The 10,728-nt window shown below is 59.6% G+C and overlaps 1 long non-coding RNA gene across 2 annotated transcripts; it reads left to right on the plus strand.

Moving 5' to 3' along the window:
* Positions 1-3,593: 3,593 nt before the first annotated feature.
* On the plus strand, positions 3,594-9,161 carry LOC103345542 (uncharacterized). Of its 2 annotated transcripts, none has more exons than XR_011382161.1 (3): positions 3,594-6,852; positions 7,446-8,197; positions 8,312-9,161. It is a non-coding gene; the product is annotated as an uncharacterized lncRNA (long non-coding RNA). The 2 variants fall into 2 exon arrangements; XR_011382162.1 differs by having other exon boundaries at positions 7,574-8,197.
* Positions 9,162-10,728: the final 1,567 nt, after the last annotated feature.

Below are 10,728 nucleotides of genomic sequence, written 5' to 3' on the forward strand. Positions count from 1 at the left end.
GACGCCCGGAGGCAGGAGGTGGGGGAGGAAGGGGGAGGGCAGAGCCTTGTGCTCGCGGGGAAAGCGCCGTGGCCGCGGGAGAGGCGCGTCCCGGTCCCGCGCCCGGCGACGTGGAAGCGGGCGCGGCCTGGGCGCCCGGGTTTGTCCGCGGGCCGTACGGGTGCAGGAAGTAAACTTGCGTGCAGCGGCTGAACCCGCGGGAGCGACGGCCGCCGGGTCGGGGGTAATGCCGCCCCAGGGCTCAGCGGCCCTGCTCAGCCCGGCCCGAAGCGCGGGGCCGGCGGCATCGCCGCGGGCCTCTCGGTGCAGTTCCCGGGAACAGGCGCCCCGCGCTCGCTCCTCCCCGGACGACCCGGCAGGCCGCTTCCGAGCTGCGGCGGCGCGGGAGGAGAGCGCGCCCCGGTACCTGCGTCGGCTCCCGGCGCTGGCCGGAGTGCAGCTCCTGCCCGGTTCGTGCGCACTGGACTTGGGGCCAGAGTCGGGGTGGGCCTGGGCGCAGGCCTGTCGGGGCCGGGGAGTGAGCGCTGCCCAGGCAGAACCCTGCAAGGTGCGCTCCGGTGACCTGGGCCACCGGTCCCCCTCCTCTGCTCGGGCCGCGAAGGGCCCCGGGATTCCCGGAGAACTGGGAAGGATGCCTTTCCCCGGGCTGCAGACACTGAGCTGTCGCCTGTAATTAGCAATAATAAGGCACATAATAGTAATTACTAATTACCGGCTCCGACTCCGGGCTGCATTTCTCTGCTGACTCAGGTCCTCGCGTTTCGACTGCGCCCCTGCCCCCACCCCTGTGCCCTCCAGAAAGCCTGGCTGCTTTGAAACGGAGTCCGGGGAGGGGGGTGCTTTCCAGTGCCCCCCCCACTCCCATTGGCTCGCCAGCCCCTCACTTCCAACACCAAGACCCTAACCTCTTCTCTTGTGTCCCGAACAAAGCCACCCACTGAGGGTGAGTCCTGGGAGAATGGCCCAGCCCCTCACTGTCTTGTTTAGCAAACTCCAGTGTCACCTTTCAGGGTAAACACAGGTGGACTAACTTAGGTCACGTGGAGGAGGAGGGTCCAGCTACACAGTGCCAGCCCTACCTTTGGGTCCCAGGTCATGTCACCCCTGAGGAGGCTACAGCCAGTGGGGGCTTTGTCCTTTGGGTCAACCAGCCACCAGGCAGTGCCATCCTCCGCTGGCCCAGAAAATGCTAGGCTGTGAGCACACCAGGGAGGTGAGTGGGAGGACCTGGCTGGGCCCCACCCAGAAATATCCCTGGGCAGGGTGAGGCTCCCAGGGCACCGCATTAGCAAGGCCACTGGACTCACCTCCAGGAACCTCCAGGAACCCTGAAAAGGTGTGCAAGGGGCGATTGTGACCTGGGAGACCTCAGGGGTTAAAACCCTGTCTTGGGGGGGCTCCAGCAGGGCCTCGTGGGCCCCGTGTCGCCCCAACACCTGGATGGGGTTGCTGGGGAGCAACCTACACAGAGGCAGCTTGGCCAGCAGTATAGTCCACTGCAGAGGAGGCCAAGCCAGCTGCCCCCTCCCCCATGCCAGGGCAGGTGGAGGGCCTCCCAAGGGACCCGTGGGCGCGGCTCAGACCATCCCTGGCTGCTTCAAAGAGGGGCGACTTGGGACCTACGGGGACGTCCACCTTCCAGGCCTTTGGAAAACCGGCGGCCCCCGCCCAGCTGTGCGGGATCCAGGGGCTGGAAGAGCCACTTTCCCGGACCCACGCTCAAGGGTCGGCGGCTTCTCAGGGACTTCCCTCTGCCTGGGTGTAGCCCCCTCCCCACCCCCAGAAGCCGCCCGGTCCTCATGGTGCCAGGGACAGCGGGACAGCGCGTGGCCGAATGGGAGCCCCACCCGTTGGGCATCGCGGACTGGGCCTGGACCGCCGGCTTTCCCACAGGGATCGCGGGGCGGGCCAGTGGCGGCGGCCTCCGAGTGCGCGCGGGCGTGTGCGGAGCGCCCGTGGACGCGGCGCCGGAGGCCGGGACGCGAGCTAGGTTCCTGGCCGGGGTTGTTGTGGGGCGGGGGGTGGGGGGGCGTCGCGAGGTGGAGGTGCCCCGGACCGAGGTTATTGAGGCTTGATGGACAGCTACTGCTCCTCACTGTTGCTGTTTTGGGTAGTTGGGGGGAGGGGGGAGTGGTCCCAGCTCAGACAGACATCCGGGCTCCCCTCCCTCGCTCAGAAATGGTGCCTTCGCGGTCCTCCCGCCCCTGGTCCCGGGCAGCCCACGCCAGGGAACGCTGCAGCAGCCCCGCGATGGATCTTCCTGCTCCTGCGGCGTTGCGGCTCTGCTGTCCTGGGGTCTCCAGTGGAGAAAAGGGAGCGCTGGCTCCGCCGCCACCCTGGAAAGGTAGCCAGGGATGGCGGTGCGGACGGCGAGGCCTTGGCGCCGCGATGGGGCTGGGCGGCGCCGGCGCGGACGCCAGCCGGGCCCCCTCGGCCCAGACGGGCGCGCCCTGATTTACCAGCCTTATTAAAGACGCGTTGTAACTTCCCACCTTCTTGCCGCAGGACCCGGGAAGCCACCGGGCTTGGCCACAACCAGGCGAGTAGCAGACCCGTGGGCAACAGGCCTGAACCCCAGGGCGCTTGGTTACCTGCGACCCCCACGGCCGTTTAGGCCGCTGCTCCTCTGTGCCGGGCCTGATGCGCCAGGCCCAGGTCCACACTCCCGATGACCCTGGGTGGTGGGGGTGCGGGGCCGCCTCCCGGAGCCTCTTGAGTGGGTCCGAGCGTCCAGGGACCCACGGGGCGGACGGGGCCTGCCGCGGAGCGCTGCCCGGGCCCCAGCGTCGGAGGCAGTGAGTGACACGCGAGTGCACACGCGTCAATATTTTATAAGCCTCCCGTTAATTAAGCGGATCATTTCCATGACGCCTCCGACACGACCAAGGGCGCCGGTGCGCGGTTCTCGGGGTCTGTAGTTCGGTGTCACCAGACGGCCGCGCCAGCTGCGCTCGTATTTATTTGTTCCTGGGCCGTGTTCCTGCAGGGCCCCGAGATACAGTTGTTAATGAGTTCGTGTTTTTCTCCCGTCCCCAAGCCGGGGCCGTCCCGGGGCCGGGCGACGTCAGTTCTGGCGGAGCTGCCCGCGCGGTGACTGCGGCGAATGCGCGCCTGGCGCAGGAGAGCCGGCCCGCACCGCGGCTGCGCCTGCGTGCACGGAAAAGCCAGGGTCTCCGCCGGCGGCAGCTGCCGTCGTGGCCGCGGCTCCTGGGCAGGGCGCACGTCCTGGGGACGGAGTGGCCTCCTGCTCCAGTGCCAGGGTCCCTGGGCCGGCCCTGGCCCTCGGATAGCGCTCCTCTTGCAGCTCTCGTGATGCGGGCTGAGCAGGCCAAGACGCCCAGGCGCGCGCGCGCGTGCCCTGAACCCAGCCTGGGTCCCACGAACCCCAGCCCAGAGCAACAGGGCCCGAAGGACCTGGGCCTCGCTGGACCAGAAACATTGCCCCTCCAGGCTGAGCTCCGTGCATCTTCCTTGCCTTTAAGTGACCTCTGTGCTGCGCGTGGAAATCCATTCTTCCCGCCGGAGGGAATTCTTTTAGAGCCTTCCGGTTTTTTTTTTTTTTTTTTTTTTTTTTTTTTTTTTTTGGTCAGGAATAAGAGATTGTTCATCTTTAACTAGGCCACATAGAAATTATGATTCAACAACAGTGTATATTTAATTAGAGTAATCTCACTTGAATTTAATTACCTAATGAATTATTTGTTTAAAAGGTAGAATGTCTTGTTTGCCAAGTGTGGTGCAGTCCTCTGATAAGAACTTGGGGTGTGAGGACGTCGCGGTTTAAATGGAGGCGGGTCACAGGCTTGCATTTTAACCCGTTGAGTGCACTGCTGCCAGGGTGCTCCGGCCTCAGCCACGCCTAGCACCGGCTGGTTGGGCAGCCCCCCGGGGTTCTGGCCACAGAGGTCCTCCTCTGCTGTGTGCACCTGTCCCCTTGTCAATGAATGTCCTCTGACTCTCAAAGCAGTCTACTTTCAGTTTATTTTAAGGCTTAGTTCGTGTTGCTCTCCTGGCATTTTTCCCTTCCGGTGCAAGTCAGCATGGCTGCGTGTCAGATGGCTCTTCCGTGATGTGTGTTTATCCTCAAGTGGTGCCTCCTGGGGGGGGGGGGCTCTCCGGGGCTGCCTGGGGCTGCCTGGCCCTGCCCCTCTGGGTCTGGGAGGCCTGCACACGGGCACCAGGGAGCCACACCAGGGTTTATGGGGAGGGGCGCTGCCACAGCCCAGACACTGACTTTAGGTTCCCAAACTGTGGAACAATTTCATTTTCTCTGCCTTCCAAAAGCAAGAGTTAATGGTTGCAGCTCACCCCTCAGAAGCTTCCTGGTCTCCAGACAGTGCCAAGAGCTGTTGCAGCCAATGGGAGGTCCCTGCCTGGGGTCCAGAGGGGCGGGGCGAAATCCGCTGGAGATGGAACCCTTTTGTGTTCCAAGGTCAAGTCACCGCAGGGCGGTAGGTAGGGTAGGTAGCCCCGAGTCCCCGGCTTTCAGCAGGGACCAGCATTCCCGGGTTAGGGATTGGGGCGGAAGCAAGTCACCCTCTCACTGAGGAGCAAACAGGAAGTAAGAGCGCCTCAAGTCCCCTTGGCTGGATTTCCCTGTCATTGCCATTACTATCTCATTAATCAAATAATGTACTTTAATTGCAGGCCTGCACATTTTTGGTCACATAAATATTAAGTATTTTAATATAGTATTCAACCATGTAGGACTAGGCTTACAAGAAAAATAGAATAGTTTGATAAGAACTATTATTTTTTGTTTCTTTTTAGAATCCCTGATTTTTATCACAGCTGTGCATTTTGAAATTGATGCTGCAGCAATAAATGGCTGTTAGATCGTAACATAGCCTTAATCACATTCAATTATGGTTCCAGGAGTGTGTTTCTTGCAAGGAACCAGATCTGCGTGAATGCAGATTTAGAGCTATTTATGAATTTACTTCACATATTTTTCCAAATAACAACTGACAGTAACACGGAGAGAGAACGTGAGATAATAGCTTAGGAATGATAATACATTTCTCAGATCTGAGCAAATCCAGAGATGATTTCCTAGTAAAACCCTCAAAGGAAAGGATATGTGTGGGAGGGAAGAAGTGAAAATACGAAATGGCATATTTTTGTTTGACTCTTCCAAAAATGTTTGAAATTTAGACCAAGCAGCTTTCTATCTCTTGTGACTTCGTATCAGCCCACGACCGCTTATATAATTAAAGCTAAAAGCCTGCAGCCCGAAACTCTCTAGAATGGAATCCAGGAACAGATACACGTGCACAAAACGCACCTGGAGTGGAGAGTTCCCCCCCTCCTGGGTTTCTCGCGGGTGTGCACGCCAGGTGCCACAGGCCGCGATCAGTTTCAACCCTGTCACAGGCCCCGTGACCTCATGTAACAAAAACCCAGCTGTGTCGAGTCACAAAGGTTAGCAGACATTTCGGGATTCGGGGAAACTTGCAAGAAGTCTCAAGGATGCTTAGGGATTTCTGGCATTTTCCAAGACCACTCTTAGAGGAAAATGTGGGCTGTGATCTGGGTCTGGGGAGGGAGTGCCTGAAACCACCCTTGACTCCGGATCCTTGGTCTGTCTTCACTCCAACCTTGCCTCCTGCTTAGCTGTCAGCCAAGATGCTGCTCCAGAGGTTGAGGTTCTGGGCTGGAGGCGCACCTGCTCCGTCCAAGAAGAAGTGCACAGCGGGCAGCAGGCCTGCTGACCTCCGGTCTCATGTCAGGGGGGTGTGTGTGCACCCTGCAAAGAGCTGGGGGAGGAAACGAGAGGAAGAAGAGGGTATGTTTCCTCCCGCAGACCCACTTCCCAGGGGCCCTTGGCCGCCAGTGGATGGCATACCCAAGACCAAGCAGGAGGCTGGCGCAGGGGGCGTTCCAGGTGGGAGACAGCCCCTCTCCGCCCCCTCCAGCTCCTGTGGCGCCCTCTCCAAGCCTCTCCAAGCCCTGATGCTGCTCACAGGCGGCCCGGCCATATCTCGCTGCCATCTACATTCTGGGGATTTCAACACTATCAGTTAAGCCTCCTTCCCTAGGGTTTGCAAAGCAGTACAGTGGTGGCTCCCAGCACGGGAATTAGCCCAGGGCCCAAGGTCAAGGCTTAGTGCATGCACATTAGGCTTGGCCAAGAGAGAATTGCCATAAAAACAGAAAATGTGAGTTCACTTGTGTCTCTCGTCAGCTGCCGCGCCTCACTGCCAGCAAATGCATTATCACTGTGGCGGTGATAGTGGTGGCGAAGGCTCAGCGATCATTTTACAAGCTGAAGACTTTGTGACATTATCTCTAGGGTTGAGTTAAGTGGTTTGTCTAAGGTCGCTCAGCAAGTGTGTAATAAATCCAGGATTAGAGCCTTGGCACCCCGCTCAACAGTCTGCCTGCTGGGCCCGGGGCAGGGAGACTTGTTGATCCAGTGAGGCAGCCCTTTGCTCCAGACCCTGCCAGAGCCCGGGCTCGGGGTCCCGCCGCCAGCTGGGCCGGGGGCACGCCTGCACCTGCGCGGTGGCCACCAGCTCCTGGCTGCCAAACCCTCCTCCCTCCCTCTTCTCCCTCCCCCTCCCTCGCCCTCCCTCCCTCTTCTCTCCCCCTCCCTCCTTCCTCTCCTCTCCGCATCTGCATCTCTCTCTCTCTCTCTCCCTCTCTCCCTCTCTCTCCTTCCCTGTCCCTGCCCCCTCCCTACCCTTGGTTCACTTATCCATGAAGCCTCTTCCGGTGTCCTCTATAAGAAATCCACCTTCTCTTGTGCCACCAGGGCAGAGTGAATGTAAAGCAGACCGTGGTCTGAGGCAGTGTCTGAGTGAGACGTCCAGGTGAAGCATGGACCCCAGCCGCTCCGCGGGGCAGCAGTAGGTACGAGGGGAGACACGCCGGTCCTTGCACCTCCTCTGGCCCTGCAGGACGACCCAGCGATGCCAGCCCAGGCTCCACCAGCCCCATTCGGGGGTTACTGGTTCTGTGCTTTCACTCTGCCCCAAGGGGGCCCTAGAGGGGGCCTACAGCTGGAAGGGGGAAAGGTGGCCCCCTTGCAGGATCTCACCCTCTGCCTGGCCCTGCCTCAGCAGGCAGCAGGTGCTCCAGGGTCCTGGGTTCCCAACTATTGGGTGCTCTCCAGGGCCCAGAAAAGCAAGTGCCTTTGGGGTCTGGGTCTGGGCTCGGTGGGCTCCTCCCAGCTCTGCCCTCTGTGCCCCAGCCCTGGGGCAGCCATGGCTTCTGCGCTTGCCTCTGCCAGGCCTCCTTGTTACTCAGCTGAATGCTCTTCCAGCTGCTTCAGCTTGCTGGCACCAGGGCGGCTTGGGCAGCAGGTGTACGCTGCCTCGCAGCTCTGGGGGCTGCAGTGCAAGGCCAGGGCGTGAGAGGGCTGAGGCAGCCCCGTTCCCCGTTCTCAAGTGGTTCCCCGGCACCCACGGGCCCCTGTTAGTCAATGCTTCTGCCTTTACCTGCAGGAGTGAGTCCTTCCTGGGTGCCACTTCCAAACATGGGCTTCATAAACAGCACCAGGCGCAGTGGATAGAGGCCCAGCCTACCCCGTGTGACGTCATCCTGACCAGTTACACCCCGCTGCTTCCTGCAGACACTGGGCAGTAGGAAGTCAACCCTTACTGAAGTGCTCTCCATGGTCCGTCTCTCTGCCTGTGCTGGTGCACACCCTGACTGGTACGAGGAGTCGGGACCTCAGGCGTCAGGAGGAAGCTACTGGGTCTCCCAGTGAGGAGGGGGCACAGTGACCTGTCAGCGGAAGGGTGACCTGGGTTTGACAGACAGAGTGTGAGTCCAGGGTGCTCTGTAGTCCCACCCAAGACTCGAGAACCAAGCCTACGGAACCGGGTTTATCATGGGGTGCAGCAACTGGACCCCGTCACAGAGGACATCGGCAGCACAAGGGTGAGTTTGGACTTTGTTCCTGGGTGACCAGCGGTTGTGGGAGGCGCAGGGCCGGGTGTGACGGTCACGGGGGCGTCAGGAGAGGGATCCAGACTGGAGCTGCGGGAGCAGCACAGCATCAGCCAGGTGAGCCTGCCACGTTCCTGGTGTGCAGGCGGCAGAGCCGACGCCGGGGCCCGCCGTCCTCCCCTCCGGGCGCCTGGGTCCTTCTGCGCGTGGACAGGAAGCTGCTTGCTGACTGCCAGGGAAACACATTCCACGCCTCTCCAGGATTGCTTGGGGGCCCGCTCAGGGGGGCTTACCTGCCCGCCAGGTAAGAGGCGCCCAATTTTGGAGGACCCTTGGCACCCCTTCTCTGTCCTTTGGACCACACAGCTCCACCATCCTCATTCTGAATTTCCAAGTGTGACTTCTTTTCTGCGCAAAGGATTTTCTGCCTCAGTATGAACTTGAAGAACCAGCGAACTACAGGGCTGCCCAAGTTCCGTTCCATTACCCTCAGCCTGCGGGATGGTCAGCAGCCCTCCTGCCTGGGAGACAGACGGGGTAAGACAGCTCCTTGCTGTGGTCAGATCCCGGGTCTTCCTCACAGCTTCCGGCACAGGGTGGTCACGTGCCCGGCTGATTCCCCGTGCCGTACGTAGACAGTGCTGGATTATGCAGGAATCTGGACGGACCGCAGGAGTGGGAAATAATGCTGTCAAGTAGAGGTGGCCGCCATTGCGAACGTCGTTAATACGGATGGAGACGACTTACATGTGAGCCTTCCCTTGGTGTCAAGACGTTCCGGTCGTAACACGAAGCCTGGGTTAGCAGTTCCACCGCGCTGCGGCTGGGAAGCAGAATACCAACGCTTCCGCGTCGTGTCACGGAGCTCCTGATAGACACAGGCAGGAGGAGCAATTCGGCGTCACTGGGAAAAAGCGGTGCTTCTATCTCCAAGCTCACTGGGCTAACTCCGTGCATGCCTACTGTATGCAAAGCCCATCTTTGACTATCATCTGCATGCAGCAAACTCGATGTCAATTAGGAAGTGCTATCAACACCCCCTGGCATCCTCACTGGGAATTAAACCCGGCCGGTCTTCCGGGAGTGCAGTGGGTTTTCTGTGAACAGAGGAAGGGCGCGAACGTGCTGTAGTTCCCGGAGCCTCGTCAGGTCTGTAGTCCACTCCGGAGCGGTTCGCACCTGACTTCGTCATGGCTCTGTGTCACTGGATTAGGTAAGAAGCTAAATAAAAGATGGTCCGTGAATAGCCTGGCCTTGACCCTACCCCCCGCAGGAAGAATCAGCATCTGCAGAGGGAGATGATCCGTGTGTGTGTGTGTGTGAGATGGAGCCGGGTCACTGTGTGTGTGTGTGTGTGTGTGTGTGTATGTGATGGAGCCAGGTCACTGTGTGCATGTGTGTGAGTAATGGAGCCAGGTCACTGTGTGTGTGTTGGGTGTGTGTGAGGGAGCTGGGTCACTATGTGTGTGTGTATGTGTGTGTGTGTGTGTGAGTAATGGAGCCAGGTCACTGTGTGCATGTGAGTGTGTGATGGAGCCAGGTTGTGTGTGTGAGTGATGGAGCCGGGTCACTGTGTGCATGTGTGTGAGTGATGGAGCCGGGTCACTGTGTGTGTGTGTGCATGTGTGTGTGTGATGGAGTCGGGTCACTGTGTGTGTGTGCATGTGTGTGTGTGTGATGGAGCCGGGTCACTGTGTGTGTGTGCATGTGTGTGTGTGTGATGGAGCTGGGTCACTGTGTGTGTGTGCATGTGTGTGTGGGTGATGGAGCCGGGTCACTGTGTGTGTGTGCATGTGTGTGTGGGTGATGGAGCCGGGTCACTGTGTGTGTGTGTGTGCGCGTGTGTGTGTGTGAGTGATGGAGCCAGGTCGCTATGTGCATGTGTGTGTGTGATAGAGCCGGGTCACTGTGTGTGTGTTTGTGTGTGTGTGTGAGTGATGGAGCCAGGTCACTGCGTGCATGTGTGTGTATGTGTGTGTTGGGTGTGTGTGATGGAGCCAGGTCACTGCATGTGTGTGTGTGTGTGTGTGTGTGTGTGATGGAGCCGGGTCATGTGTGCGTGTGTGTGTGTGTGTGTGTGATGGAGCCGGGTCACTGTGTGTGTGTGTGTGTGAGTGATGGAGCCGGGTCATGTGTGTATGTGTGTGTGTGTGTGTGTGTGTGAGTGATGGAGCCGGGTCATATGTGTATGTGTGTGTGTGTGTGAGTGATGGAGCCGGGTCACTGTGTGTGTGTGCGTGTGTCTGTGTGAATCCCTCTGTCCACACCAACAGCATGTCTGTCCCCACCTGCGTGATAGTCTCCACTTCCTGTGACTCACTGCGGGACACACTGGAACACAGCAAGGCTGTAATGCGTGTGTTGGTTCCAAGAAGTCGGCCACCACTGACTTTCTGTGAATTCCTCCTTCCCCCAAACCGCCCGTTCCCTTCTTCATCAAACCGACCCTTTGATCAAATCACTTCCTCCAGCTGCACTGCCTCAGCCTGTCACTCAGCTCAAGCCAGAGCCCTGGAGAAGCCAGTCCCATGGTGAAGTTCCTGTCTGAGCTGGGAGGTCCACGACCAGGACAGGGCAAGGACAAGGGAGGCCAGGTGCCCAGCCCCAGTCGGCGGACAGGAGGCACCAAGGGCGGGTCAGTCCTTCCTCTGCCTTCTGGTCTATTCAGGTCCCCAGAGGCAGACACCAACGACGTGACGTCCAATTCGACGCCTGCCATCCAGTCCCGTGACCTGATACCCAGAAGGCAGACCTGTAGCAATGGCTCTGAATTTCCTGCCACTGGTCCCTCCCCCGTCCGTCAGTCACCTCTGAGCACAGCTCCCACAGCTCAGT

The sequence above is a fragment of the Oryctolagus cuniculus genome, chromosome 14 (genome assembly GCF_964237555.1).
Source record: "Oryctolagus cuniculus chromosome 14, mOryCun1.1, whole genome shotgun sequence".
In the NCBI taxonomy this organism is placed as follows: domain Eukaryota; kingdom Metazoa; phylum Chordata; class Mammalia; order Lagomorpha; family Leporidae; genus Oryctolagus; species Oryctolagus cuniculus.